The sequence below is a fragment of the Podarcis tiliguerta genome (assembly GCF_965153285.1).
Source record: "Podarcis tiliguerta genome assembly, chromosome: 2".
Lineage (NCBI taxonomy): Eukaryota > Metazoa > Chordata > Lepidosauria > Squamata > Lacertidae > Podarcis > Podarcis tiliguerta.
Window position 1 is genome coordinate 50,931,411 of NC_139535.1, and position 8,536 is coordinate 50,939,946.

Here is an 8,536-nt window from a genome sequence, read left to right on the forward strand (position 1 = left end):
TTTCATATCAGAAACTGTGGGAGGGCTTTCTGGCCTTTAGGTAGGTACTATGTTAAAGGTAAAGGTAAAGGACCCCTGGACTGTTAAGTCCAGTCAAAGGCGACTATGGGGTTGTGGCGCTCATCTTGCTTTCAGGCTGAGGGAGCTGGTGTTTGTCCACAGACAGCTTTCCGGGTCACGTAGCCAGCATGACTAAACCGCTACTGGCACAGTGGAATACCATGACAGAAGCCAGAGCACACAGAAACACCATTTACCTATTTATCTACTTGCACTGGTGTGCTTTCGAACTGCTGGGTTGGCAGGAGCTGGGACAGAGCAACGGGAGCTCATAAATGGTGTGGAGGATTGCTAGGTAGTACTGTCATTTGCTTCTGAGCTACTTTGGGATGTGATAGTATTGGAAGCTGTTAATTGACCTATTAGTAAACTTTATGCTCACTTAAATTTGAGATCTTTTACATGAATCGTTAATTGTTAAGTTGTTAAGTGTTTAAGGCTACTAGCCAGCTTTGACACATGGCTGGGACCACTCACCTGAAATTTCTATCGACAGGCAGATAGTTACAAACAGAATATTTCTATACTTGGACCTCAGCTCAGTGACATCAATTGTTCGTTCCAGTTCCGGGGTTACAAACTCCAACCAATAAACAAACTTAAAAAGCATGCATTTGTAACAAATGCTAGCAATATTCTTGCTCATGTATTGATTGAACACTGGTTAATTTTTAAAGCTTCCAATTTCTCTATCAGAAGGGTCAGAGATAAGAACTGTCACTGATCTACAGTGGCTCACTTCCTTTTGTTTTCCATTATCACTGATTTGCATGTAAGAAAGTGTTTCCTCAGACCTTTCTGTTTGTCCAATTAATTAAATGTTTGCAAAGCCCTCAGTAAAGAAGATTCAAAGAAAGCAGGTAGCAGTCCCTGCCTTGCTTCCTTCCTAACAGCACTGATAAGAACCAGTGAAGAAAGAGAGGCTTGCATGCCCTGAGAAGAAAGGGAGGCCTGTAGCTCACATGAACAGGCAACCCACAGCCAACAGCTCTTCATACTTGCCGAATAATACTTAGTAGTTTATATACTGCTTCACCTAAAAAAATAATTTAAAAGGTAAAGGACTCCTGGATGGTTAAGTCTAGTCAAAGGCAACTATGGGGTGCTCATCTCGCTTTCAGGCCAAGGGAGACAGTGTTTGTCCACAAACAGCTTTCTGGGTCACGTGGCCAGAATGACTAAGCCGCTTCTGGTGCAATGGGACACTGTGATGGAAGCCAGAGCCCACGGAAACACCGTTTACCTTCCCGCCACAGCGGTACCTATTTATCCACTTGCCCTGGCATGCTTTCGAACTTCTAGATTGGCAGGAGCTGAGACAGAGCAACAGATTTGAACCGCCAACCTTCCAATCGGCAAGCCCAAGAGGCTCAGTGGTTTAAACCACAGTGCCACCCACATCCTCACATAACTTCACCTACATTGCTGTTTGATAGGGGATACTAAACCAACCCTACTTACTGCTTTGCCAACCGCCATGACCAAAGCCTCTTACCTTTACATCTACCCCTCCCTTCATGGCTTACCCCAAGTGCCAAACCCTTTTAAAAAGAGGAGGAGCTGCTTCACAGAGAATTGGCGTGTGGAATGCCTCCCTGCCTCCACTAAACCTTGCTGCAGGCGTGCTCAAGCTGTTAAACTGTTCACATAGGCTGTCTGCCACTCACACTGCTTCCTTCCTCACCTACCTGCCATTTGCCATGCTGCAGTTGGTGTGGCCACCAATAGGCAGCTATGTGATCTGCAGCATGATGACAGCACTACAATTTTATTTCCATAGGAAGATATTGACGTACGTGACAATTTACAGAATATAAAACAACACATCTACTACAGCCCTGTGGGATGGGCCAGTCTTATTTCCAAGTGTCAAGACTTAGTAGATAATTTGGGGCATTGGAATTAGGAGAGATGAGTTAAAGCCTGATCAGCTCTGTCCTGCCTGGGTAGCTGCCTCTTTCTCTCTGTTGCACATACTGACTATGCCCTAACAGCAAAACAGAAATATTAATCAATGGTCTGCATAGAGTTGCTCTGAGGATGGTTACAATTAAGTTCAGTAAAGTGGTCTGTGTATTAGAAAAGTGCAGTCAAAGGTGTCAGTAATTCTAGAACATGCTCATTGCACAACTGCATACTGGTTTTCATCCTCTGATATGGGTACAGTACCATAGAAAAATCCAGATAAACATCTGCCCTGGGTGATTTTAGGTACAAGGTATCCAGGGAGCAGATTGGACCAGCGAGTTTATAGGCTCCCTTCTAAATATATATGAATTATAGAACTTGGCAGAGCAACAACAATGGCTGTCATAATGGGCCTGTAAAATGTCAGGCTGTCTCTGAAGCAGCACTGCTTCAATGTTCCAAGGAAACAGGAGCCATCACTCATTTCCCAACTCTTGCAGAAAGCATTGATGCAACCCAAAGTTCAAATTGCTACTGTTATTCCACAGATGTTGGCAACCTACAGTAGCTATTACCAGCGACAAAAGGAAAAATAAGGTACTTAGAAGAAGAATGGAGAAAGTCAAGTCAACCTATGATTTGGTTTGCTGTTTTGCTGAAGCAGTTGCCACTGTAGGAGAGATACATTTTATGCCTGAGAGCTGGGTTTTAATTTTTTATCAATATTGCAAACCACTCAGAACTTTATTATGTGGATAAATGTAAATATAAATATGAAATAAATTTGGTCATGTCCACAGAATGGAAGATGGCAGGATCCCGAAGGCCGTGCCCTACACTGCTTCAGGCATCCGGCCCACTGGCAGACCAATTTTGCATTACAAAGATGCCTGCAAATGAGATACAAAGGGTGGCAATATCAGCCCCACCGTTTGGGAATCCCCGGGAGAAGGCCGCAGTGCCTGGAGACAGACAGATGGGTCATGTATCCACAGCAATGACCAGAGGAGAAATTACTGCTGGGAGGAGCACAGAGAGAAGAAATGTCATGCTATGCTTGCATCAGTACAACTGGTTACCTTCATCTCCTCCAGTGTCTCCCAAGATAGATGGATGCTAGTGATGAGAACTGCTGACATACATTGTTTGAAGAAAGCCTCACATGCAGCTCTTTGCACCTAAAACTAAAGAGCATAATTGTACACAAATCCCCAAAATTATATAAACTGGCCTCCCATAATTTGGTATCCTCCTGATGTTTTGGACCACCACACCCATCAGTCCAGAATATTGGCCACATTGGTTAGAGCTGATGGGATAGCTAATCCAGAACACCTGGAAGGCTGATCTAAAATGCCTGGGCAAATAGGAAGGTGCAAAAGGTTGTTTGATGGTCCTGCAACAGTTTTATCCTGTGTATTGTATTCACATTAACAAAGGCAAGTGTCCCTTGCTTTCCAATTATCTTTTATTCTCTCCCCATTGAGCCTCAACTATATGCATAGGCCCCTTCTCGATCTACTGCATATATTTGTTGAAGTGGGCTATCACTAAAGCTAAACTAGTCTCTAGGGGCCACGGCATACTGTGTGCACTCTTAACCCGCTCTTCCTGGAGAATCTACTCTCTTGTCCCTTGTTGCAAAGCATTTTAAAATTATGAAAAAACAAAAACAAACATTTGCATTGAAGGACCACGGTGCATTGTTATTGCTTTGCACAGTGAATGTGAGGCTTTAGAATATGAACACAGAACTGTTTGTTTGAAGCCCAAACTTTGATTCCTAGAGCATGTTTGCCTTAAAATTGTTGTTTGCAATTAGGTAGTTTAATCTCTCGGCCCTTCAGTCTATCCTGGGAACTGTACATCCTAATTTTATTGGGTAACAGAAGACAGGTGCATATATCAGATTGACCTAATGGAGTGCTGTGGTTTTGTTCTGGTACACTAATGTTGCTTTGACTGATCAGTGATGACATGTTTCTGAGGGAACAGAACAATTAATGGCAAGTGACTACTTGCTGTTGTCAGACACTACTTGTTGTTGCAAAGGGACAAAGGGCAGCTTTGTTATGTCATGGTATTGATGTGGATTGTAGAACGCACGCTCAGTGAAGTGCCGCTGTCATTTTAGCTCTGACTTCTGAGACATCTATGCCTGTCAAACTAATGCCTTCTAAACTAAGGAAGGACAGAGCTACTGCAACATTCAGGGAAGTCACCTGCTTAGCTCACGTCAAGGCATCATCCTGAGTTTTGTTCTCCTTGGTTATATAATGACAATGGATTATGACTGCAATCCTTCTTTTCTACAGATCCAGCTATGGTGCATATTCAACTAAAAAAAAAACCCCAAACCCCTTTCAGTTTAGCATGCTGTTTAATATGCTAAGGCCTGTGCTCTTAAAGATACAACTTCAGTGGCCTCTTCTTCTCTGCCTGCCACAGCTGGTTCATTGGGTGGCAGCAGCAGGGGATCGTGTGGGTTCCCATGCCCTGCAGTCTCAGTGGCTAATTTCTGCATGTTGCATGGTTGTTGAAGGCATAGGAGGAGGCCTAGCTGGGAGTTTTAAGGCAAGCCGAGGGCTGCATTCAACTAGGCTTTAGTCAGTAGGCCCATTGAAATTCAATGCCCCAAGTTAGTCATGTCAGCTCTGAGTAGGACTTAACATTGACTACAACCATTAGTTTTCAAAGCAGAGGTTGCCAATATCTTTGGGTCAATGTGCACATTTAGATTTTCAAGGATGTGCTGTGGGCAAAATGGCTCCCATGAAGTGTGTGGCAGAAAACAAAATGGCTGCCTCATCAAAAAGAACAGATAAAGACACAAAATGTAGATGAACTGGGATAAACGCCTTCCCATGTGTACTCCTGTGCAAGATCACAGAGTCCAAAAGACACAGGTTTTTTCAGGGGTGTGCTCTCATGGCACCCCAAAACATGTGTTTGGGGGCATCATGAGGGATTGCAGCCCTGAAAAAGCACTTGGGGGACAAATTAACAGGAAGGATTTGAAACCGACGGGACCAGAAATTTACCAAAGACTGGAGTAAATTTACGAACTATATGAAAAGTATTTGTGATGATCAGACGACGTTTGTAGGTTTGCAAGAAGTTCTGTGAGGAGTATTGTTGGAAATATTGTAAAAATGGAAAAGGGGAGATGGTAAGTTAAGAGAGGTAAAGACAATATAAAATTAAGTAATGCATAAAAAGAGGTTAAGACGGAAGATCATCGGAGGTGCTGATGGAAGTTCAAAAAAAGTGTATTTGTAATAAGTTGTGTGGTACGTTTTATAATTTGTATGTTAAAATTAATAAAAATGCATTCAAGAAAAAAGAAAAAGCACTTGGGTGGGGGCAAATCACACATTATCCCGACGCCCAAAACTGATGTACTCTCATGGGAAGAAACAGGATGTCCCAGTTTTGCCAGGACACTTGTGGGGTATGGCACAAAGTGTCTGATTTAGTCCTTTAACAGCTCCAGATAAAAATGTTCCCAGCTGACTGATGCTTGGAAATAATTTTGACCGAAACCTTATAGAGCAGCTGCCAAATCAAAGACAATACTGAGTTATATGGACCAATGGACTGACTTCTAATGGGGCAGATTCAGAGGTTCACCAACTGCTCCTTACAATGAGCTTTGACTAGACTTTGTGAACCAAAGTTAAGAGCCCAGCTTAAAGACTGAGGCCACTTTCACATGATACATTCAAAGCACAATGACACCACTTTAAACAGCCATGGCGCCCCCTAAAGAAACCTGGCATCTGTAGTTCATTAAGGGTACCAAGAGCTGTTAGGAAACCTTATTTGCCTCACAGAGCTGCAATTTCCAGAGCTCCCTGTGAAGAGGGATTGTTAAACACTCTCGAAGGGACTAGGGCTCTCCTAACAACTATCAACACCCTTAAGAAACTGCAGCCTTCAGGATTCTTTTGGGGGAAGCCATGACTGCTTAAGGTGGTATCAAGAGTGCTTTAAATGCATGATGGGAATGCAGCCTGAGATTTCATTCAGCAATCTTGGACAAACTCACTCACACAAATTAAAAGCAGCCCTAGAATGTAATCTAGCATTTCCTGCTTCAGGCTTCGAGCATGCAGAGGGTAAAAAAGACAGAGCCATAATTGTTATTTCCCTCTGTAAATACATGAGAGGCTCGGTGATGCTATGGTGATGGAAGCTACAAATATATAATTAGATAAGGAGAGATGATGACTCCCAGACATTTGCAAAAATAAAAGCCATTCATCCTTTTTATTTTAAAAAAGGCAGAATTGGGAGAAGCAGAGTGTGAGCCTCATCTTGGCTTACACCAGCTTCTACCATTGTAGAGTTGGAAGGGACCCAGAGGGTCATCTAGCCCAACCCCCTGAAATGCAGGAGTCACAGCTAAAGAATCCCTGACAACTTCCTTAACTTGTCCAAGCTCATAGTAAGCCATATACTTTTCCTATCATTCCATCAAAAGGCAGAGACGAAGAACCTGTGACATTTCAGATGTGGCCAGACTCCAACTTCCATCAGCCCCAGTCAGTATGGTCAATGGTCAGGAATTGATTGGCGGGGCACAAATTCCTCTCCTCAATCTAAGGCCAGGAGTTTATGGCCATCCTTGGAAAACACACATGTATCCATTTCCCCTGCATAAGACAGTTACTAGAAAAAGCCTCATGGTGGCATTCCGTTCTAATACTGTGTTTTTTACTCCCCGAGAAAAGTGTATGCAGGAATACGATAGCAATTCTCCCAAATCAGAAGAGATTGCCAGGACAGTTCAAGCTCTTTCTCCAAACTGTTCAAGTATGCCTACTAAACTAGCATGCCTGTTGTGTGTACCATTTTGTGCACACAAAATGTTTAAGGACTGTGTGACACCTAAGCCCATTTGTGCATGTATGCCCATATCCTCCAAGAATATAAATACAGTGGTACCTTGGGTTACATACGCTTCAGGTTACAGACTCTGCTAACCCAGAAATATTACCTCGGGTTAAGAACTTTGCTTCAGGATGAGAACAGAAATCGTGCAGGCCCCATTAGCTAAAGTGGTGCTTCAGGTTAAGAACAGTTTCAGGTTAAGAACGGACCTCCGGAACGAATTAAGTGCTTAACCCGAGGTACCACTGTACAACTATTTATTATGGAAAGCTGTTGGTTCAGTATACATTGGCACACCTCTTACAATCCTGTAACCAAATTTTTCGTGATGGTTCCCAAGATCAAAGAGCAGGTTTTCATCTGTGTTCAGATACAATTGGATTGAAGCGGGCATATTGACTTTGGATCAACTGATAGATAATGTAGATGAATTTTTAACATACTCCATGTTATGAAATAAACATCAGCTATTGGATGTAACCCACTGGCAATATCTACTGCTACATTTGTTAACATCTTTGTTTGGACCAGCAGCATTTTCAGCTTCTGAGGCACGCGAAATACTAGAATTGGTTATTTCAAACTAAAAAAATCTATGATTACTTTTAATAGATATTTTTTATAAATAAGTCAATTTGATATTAAGAAATGAATGGAATAAAGAATGAGAGGTTCCTCAACAATGGGATTATTTTAACTTCATGGACAAGTAAAAATAAATTTAGATCTCATTTATACAAAATACAGTAGCTTAAAAACTGTAATTGTTAACAATTAACATATGATACCCTATACCCTCTGTTTTTATTTCAAAAATCTCACTTTCTAATTTATTACTTTGGGATTTTTTTAAAAAAATAAATGCAAGAAAAAGATATCATTGGACACAATTTTGGATCAAGATGAATGTGTGAACTGATTTTTTTGTTTGTTTGTTTCTTAGAATTCTCAAGCAATGCCACGTATGAGGCTAACAAAAAACAAGTAAACCACACCTTAGTTCAATCAAGAGAGAAATTCAAGCTGGAGAAGATCTTCCTTAAGTTTGCCCAAGGACAAATTGTACAGCGGCTGCAGAATTTCTGGTGCAAACATTCTCTTTTATTGCCCTTGTGCACAGAGACAACCCACCTATTCGAACCGGCCTTTTACAGGGGATTGATTGCCTGGCTGGATTTTGACGATTATTGTTGTTGCTGCTCCTGTGGTGGGTTTTATCCTCTCCTTTAATTTTCCTGTTCGCATTTTTCATTATTGCTTCTCTGTGCGGCATTGCATTGCGACGACAGGTGGGTTGAAATATTTTAAATAATGCAAATGCAGTAGCAGTTCCTTGACCAAATGGAGGAAACAACAACAAAAACCCAGCCCATATTCCCCCCGCCCATTTGCACTTTGCCAGATGTGCGACAACCCATTTACCTCAGGGAACGCACAAAGGAATACGTTTCAGTATGACTCAGCAGCATATCATACAAATTCTACTGGATTACTTAGCGGAAGATGTGACTACAGTGGGTTTAGGTCACAGGCATGGCCAAACTTGGCCCTCCAGCTGTTTTGGGACTACAACTCCCATCATCCCCAGGTAACAGGACCAGTTGTCAGGGATGATGGGAATTGTAGTCCCAAAACAGCTGGAGGGCCAAGTTTAGCCATGCCTGGTTTAGGACAC